Source organism: Rhinoderma darwinii, chromosome 2, assembly GCF_050947455.1.
Source record: "Rhinoderma darwinii isolate aRhiDar2 chromosome 2, aRhiDar2.hap1, whole genome shotgun sequence".
Lineage (NCBI taxonomy): Eukaryota > Metazoa > Chordata > Amphibia > Anura > Rhinodermatidae > Rhinoderma > Rhinoderma darwinii.
In genome coordinates, this window is record NC_134688.1 from 415,265,923 (window position 1) to 415,272,775 (window position 6,853).

The 6,853-nt window shown below is 45.5% G+C and overlaps 1 long non-coding RNA gene across 1 annotated transcript; it reads right to left on the reverse strand.

Moving 5' to 3' along the window:
- Positions 1–4,159: 4,159 nt before the first annotated feature.
- LOC142741452 (uncharacterized) lies at positions 4,160–6,030 on the reverse strand. The gene is made up of 3 exons (XR_012881144.1): positions 5,995–6,030; positions 4,540–4,587; positions 4,160–4,235 (listed from the first exon to the last, which is right to left on the reverse strand). It is a non-coding gene; the product is annotated as an uncharacterized LOC142741452 (long non-coding RNA).
- Between the last annotated feature and the right edge of the window lie 823 nt (positions 6,031–6,853).

Genomic DNA, 6,853 nt, shown 5'->3' on the forward strand with positions numbered 1-6,853 from the left:
ATATGAGACAAATGACTCCTCCTCCTGATGGTAAGGACGCCTCATTTGTCTCTAGATGGTACAGGCGCCTCCTACTCCTCCAGACTCCTCCAGATGTTAAGGGAGCCTTCTCGCTATGGTGATGGTAAGAGTGGCCTCCTCCTCCCACCATATGAGACAAATTACTCCTCCTCTTGATGGTAAGGGCGCCTCATTTGTCTCTAGATGGTACAGGCGCCTCCTACTCCTCCAGTCTCCTCCAGATGTTAAGGGAGCCTTCTCCTTATTGTGATGGTAAGAGGGTCCTCCTCCTCCCGCATATGAGACAAATGACCTCCTCCTGATGGTAAGGGCGCGTCATTTGTCTTTGGATGTTATAGGCGCCTCCTACTCCTCCAGACTCCTGATGTTAAGGGAACCTTCTCCTCATTCTGATGGTAAGGGGGCATTTCCTCCCCATATGAGACAAATGACTCCTCCTCCTGATGGTAAGGGTGCTTCATTTGTCTCTAGATGGTACGCGCCTCCTCCTCCTCCATGCTCCTTCAGATGTTAAGGGAGCCTTCACCTCATTCTGATTGTAAAGGGGGTTTTCTCCTCCCCATTTGAGACAAATGAATTCTCCTCCTGATGTTATAGGCGCCTCCTACTCCTCCAGACTCCTGATGTTCAGGGAGCCTTCTTCTCATTCTGATGGTAAGGGGGGTATTTTCTCCCCATATGAGACAAATGACTCCTCCTCCTGATGTTAAGGGCGCCTCATTTGTCTCTCGATGTTATAGGCGCCTCCTACTCCTCCAGACTCCTGATGTTAAGGGAGCCTTCTCCTCATTCTGATGGTAAGGGGGCATTTCCTCCCCATATGAGAAAAATGACTCCTCCTCCTGATGGTAAGGGCGCTTCATTTGTCTCTAGATGGTACGGCACCTCCTCCTCCTCCAGACTCCTTCAGATGTTAAGGGAGCCTTCACCTCATTCTTATGGTAAAGGCGGTTTTCTCCTCCCCATATGAGACAAATGAATCCTCCTCCGGATGTTAAGGGCGCCTCATTTGTCTCTCGATGTTATAGGCGCCTCCTACTCCTCCAGTCTCCTGATGTTAAGGGAGCCTTCTCCTCATTCTGATGGTAAGGGGGCATTTCCTCCCCATATGAGACAAATGACTCCTCCTCGTGATGGTAAGGGCGCCTCATTTGCCTCTAGATGGTTCGGCACCTCCTCCAGCCTCCTTCAGATGATGAGTGAGCCTTCACCTCATTCTGATGGTAAAGGGGGTATTCTCCTCCCCATATGAGAGAAATTAATCCTCCTCCTGATGTTAAGGGCGCCTCATTTGTCTCTCGATGTTATAGGCGCTTCCTACTACTCCAGACTCCTGATGTTAAGGGAGCCTTCTCCTCATTCTGATGGTAAGGGGGGGCATTTCCTCCCCATATGAGACAAATGACTCCTCCTCCTGATGGTAAGGACGCCTCATTTGTCTCTAGATGGTACAGGCGCCTCCTACTCCTCCAGACTCCTCCAGATGTTAAGGGAGCCTTCTCGTTATGGTGATGGTAAGAGTGGCCTCCTCCTCCCACCATATGAGACAAATTACTCCTCCTCTTGATGGTAAGGGCGCCTCATTTGTCTCTAGATGGTACAGGCGCCTCCTACTCCTCCAGTCTCCTCCAGATGTTAAGGGAGCCTTCTCCTTATTGTGATGGTAAGAGGGTCCTCCTCCTCCCCCATATGAGACAAATGACCTCCTCCTGATGGTAAGGGCGCGTCATTTGTCTTTCGATGTTATAGGCGCCTCCTACTCCTCCAGACTCCTGATGTTAAGGGAACCTTCTCCTTATTCTGATGGTAAGGGGGCATTTCCTCCCCATATGAGACAAATGACTCCTCCTCCTGATGGTAAGGGTGCTTCATTTGTCTCTAGATGGTACGGCGCCTCCTCCTCCTCCATGCTCCTTCAGATGTTAAGGGAGCCTTCACCTCATTCTGATGGTAAAGGGGGTTTTCTCCTCCCCATTTGAGACAAATGAATTCTCCTCCTGATGTTATAGGCGCCTCCTACTCCTCCAGACTCCTGATGTTCAGGGAGCCTTCTTCTCATTCTGATGGTAAGGGGGGTATTTTCTCCCCATATGAGACAAATGACTCCTCCTCCTGATGTTAAGGGTGCCTCGTTTGTCTCTCGATTTTATAGGTGCCTCCTACTCCTCCAGACTCCTGATGTTAAGGGAGCCTTCTCCTCATTCTGATGGTAAGGGGGCATTTCCTCCCCAAATGAGACAAATTACTCCTCCTCCTGATGGTAAGGGCGCCTCATTTGTCTCTAGATGGTACGGCACCTCCTTCTCCTCCAGGCTCCTTCAGATGTTAAGGGAGCCTTCACCTCATTCTGATGGTAAAGGGGGTTTTCTCCTCCCCATTTGAGACAAATGAATCCTCCTCCTGATGTTAAGGGCGCCTCATTTGTCTCTCGATGTTATAGGCGCCTTCTACTCCTCCAGACTCCTGATGTTAAGGGAGCCTTCTCCTCATTCTGATGGTAAGGGGGTATTTCCTCCCTATATGAGAAAAATGACTCCTCCTCCTGATGGTAAGGGCGCTTCATTTGTCTCTAGATGGTACGGCACCTCCTCCTCCTGCAGACTCCTTCAGATGTTAAGGGAGCCTTCACCTCATTCTTATGGTAAAGGCGGTTTTCTCCTCCCCATATGGGACAAATGAATCCTCCTCCGGATGTTAAGGGCGCCTCATTTGTCTCTCGATGTTATAGGCGCCTCCTACTCCTCCAGTCTCCTGATGTTAAGGGAGCCTTCTCCTAATTCTGATGGTAAGGGGGCATTTCCTCCCCATATGAGACAAATGACTCCTCCTCGTGATGGTAAGGGCGCCTCATTTGCCTCTAGATGGTTCGGCGCCTCCTTCAGATGTTGAGTGAGCCTTCACCTCATTCTGATGGTAAATGGGGTTTTCTCCTCCCCATATGAGAGAAATGAATCCTCCTCCTGATGTTAAGGGCGCCTCATTTGTCTCTCGATGTTATAGGCGCTTCCTACTACTCCAGACTCCTGATGTTAAGGGAGCCTTTTCCTCATTCTGATGGTAAGGGGGGCATTTCCTCCCCATATGAGACAAATGACTCCTCCTCCTGATGGTAAGGACGCCTCATTTGTCTCTAGATGGTACGGCACCTCCTTCTCCTCCAGGCTCCTTCAGATGTTAAGGGAGCCTTCACCTCATTCTGATGGTATAGGGGGTGTTCTCCTCCCCATTTGAGACAAATGAATCCTCCTCCTGATGTTAAGGGCGCCTTATTTGTCTCTCGATGTTATAGGCGCCTCCTACTCCTCCAGACTCCTAATGTTAAGGGAGCCTTCTCCTCATTCTGATGGTAAGGGGGCATTTCCTCCCCATATGAGACAAATGACTCCTCCTCCTGATGGTAAGGGCGCTTCATTTGTCTCTTGATGGTACGGCACCTCCTCCTCCTCCAGACTCCTTCAGATGTTAAGGGAGCCTTCACCTCATTCTTATGGTAAAGGCGGTTTTCTCCTCCCCATATGAGACAAATGAATCCTCCTCCAGATGTTAAGGGCGCCTCATTTGTCTCTCGATGTTATAGGCGCCTCCTACTCCTCCAGTCTCCTGATGTTAAGGGAGCCTTCTCCACATTCTGATGGTAAGGGGGCATTTCCTCCCCATATGAGAGAAATGACTCCTCCTCGTGATGGTAAGGGCGCCTCATTTGCCTCTAGATGGTACGGCGCCTCCTCCAGCCTCCTTTAGATGTTGAGTGAGCCTTCACCTCATTCTGATGGTAAAGGGGGTATTCTCCTCCCCATATGAGACAAATGAATCCTCCTCCTGATGTTAAGGGCGCCTCATTTGTCTCTCGATGTTATAGGCGCTTCCTACTACTCCAGACTGCTGATGTTAAGGGAGCCTTCTCCTCATTCTGATGGTAAGGGGAGCATTTCCTCCCCACATGAGACAAATGAATCCTCCTCCTGATTGTAAGGGCGCCTCATTTGTCTCTAGATGGTACGGGCGCCTCCTGCTCCTCCAGATGTTAAGCGAGCCTTCACCTCATTCTGATGGTAAAGGGGGGACCTCCTCCTCCCCCATATGAGACAAATTACTCCTCCTCCTGATGGTAAGGGCACCTTATTTGTCTACAGATGGTACGGGTGCCTCCTTCAGACTCCTCCAGATGTTAGGCGAGTCTCCTCCTCCTCCTCAATCTGATGGTACGGTGTGACCTAGATTGGAGAAATACCAAGCAAACATATTAGCAAAACATAAACACAAGTTCTGTATTAAATTATAAGCATATCATATTTCACATTTCTAAGCTTCATTTTAAAATAAAAACAGGAAAACAATGATTCACAGCATTTCCCATTTGCTATTACATAATATACATGTCTGGCCTGTCCATGTGTACCTTTTTGTGTCATATAAATATGGTTTATCATTTGGATACTTAACACTAGAGTAACACTTTATATTTAGCCTGAGAGCAGAACAGCCGATTGTGTTCAGATTTAAATTTTCGGTACTCACTTTTAATGATCTTGAATGCGCGAGGAGCAGCAAAACAGAGATCTTAGTCTACGAAAAAAAGAAAACCAATCATGACTTCTTGACATCAGACACATCAGAGCAGTGATGGAGAATACGCTTTTGCCTGGATAGAAAGGAATCAGTGACACCCTAGTGGGTGGGATGTAGACACTGGTAGTGGTTACAGGGAGCTGTGCCATGCAGGAGGGTTCACGTACGGGTAGTAATACAAGCCAATGTGATGGTTACACAAAAATGTTTTCTTACATAGTCTATTCCTAGAAAAAGTTTGTCATTATTGCTTTCTGAGGGGCTTAAAGAGGATCTGTCACTTGTTTATTAATGCCCCATCTCCTAACTAATCTAATAGGCGCTATTATGCTGATAACTACAGTGTATGTTTTTTTTCAAAAACTTTTATTATTTGCAAACTAATGTGCATTTTTCTAAATACAGTATGCTAATTTGGCTATACTTGCAAATGGGAGGTAGCTCTGGGCGGTGTATTGTTTTCAGTATGACGCTGTCCAATCAGCGTCATACAGTTCTCCTCTTCCCAGCCCAGCAACACAGAATCATCATATAGTATACAGCTTTCATTCCAGACTGTATTTTCAACTGGTGAGACCTCCGGTTGTTTCACAGCTAGAACTGCAATCGATTAGAATCTCATTTTTTATATGCCACCATAAAAGATTTCCAAAGCCGGAGTTATGGCTATTTGGAGTGATCCCCCTTCCTTTCAGCCTCAGTCTCTCACACTGTGTGAAGCAGCTTCATGCTGATAGGACAGCATCAGAGACTGTGATGTAGCTCCACCTCAGGAGAATCGCTGGTGTTGACACCCACTTGTCTGGTATAGGCTCATTTGCATATTTAGAAAAAAGCTCATAACTTTTTATATAATATACATTTTGGGACACAATTTTTACTATCATTAGTGTTAGAGTTTTAGATTAGCTAGGAGATTGGGCATTACTAAACTAGTGACAGATCCTCTTTAGGTCTCAACAACTTCTGATAGTTATTTACTTATCCACCGGAGAGACTATGGCTGACACAACGTAATTTACTTTACTGTGGGATGTGTTAGATAAATGAGCCCTTTGTCTATTGAAACCGGGTTATTATATCACATAAAGATATTTACTCCAACAATATGTCACACAATAAAACGTATAGGGGGAATATATTATTACAACTGGCGTTTCATATGCCAGTCTTACCCTAAAGAGCGCTGAAGTAAGATGTTTCTTACTTTATTACACCTCTTAATAAGTTAGGAGCATCTCTGGATGCTCAGCTCTCACGCCAGAAAAGAACATCTGCGCAAACTATGAGATGTGAACGGAGCCTAACAAGTGTAGAAAAAAAGAGGGTGACAACACTGGAGCGCTGTTTGTCCCAGTAGCAGTTTCTTTATAATGTAAATGCATTGACCACACTTGTATTTACCTGGATAGCCAACTGGTTTTCCTGTTGCTTTTCCTGAAGAGAAATGACCAAGAAATGATCAGAAATAAATTATTACTTTAACAAAACTAGAAATATTATATGGAAAAGGATATAAAGAAAACGTAATCTTGTAGCCAGGTCACCAACGCATGCAGGTGGATATATTATGTTCATTATGATTATAGTTACATCCTTGCAGCAAAACATTACTGCCCTGCAATATTCTAAACATATTATAAAAAGTCTTCTAAAACGATATACAATATTGTTGTGGTAACGAAGGGTGACATTACGTAGTCAATGTCTTTACATTTCCTTCTATAAAGTACAGATGGCAAAACGAATGTAAAAGAATTCGGTAAAATGCCACTGCAGCACCAGTGTTGGCCGATTATACTATAGATGTGAACAGAGTCTAACGTCTCTGGACAATCTGTTTAGGTCATACAGGACTTCTCCGTTCTTCCATATTTGGAGCAACTGCTGGCAAAAGCCATGTAAGAGAAAACTACAATTAATTTTTGTTTAACCCCTTGATGCCATATGCTGAGTTATAACTATTGGTTCCTCACCTGGGAATCTTCACGGGATCCTCTGTCTCTTCTACTGCAACCTCCCTGTTTATATATATTACATAAAACAGTTCTTATATAAATATATAATATATATGACTGGCAGTCAGCGGGGATACATGATTATACAAATACTTGTTGGGGTGGGGGGGATTATAGAGGAAAACCTCACAACTGATCACAATGGGTTCATATGTCAACCCATAGTCTCCAGCAGTATGATGTCCGCTCTTCTGCGTCTTCATACTTACATGGTGGTCTCCAGTTTAGGGCGCCATTTATATTCC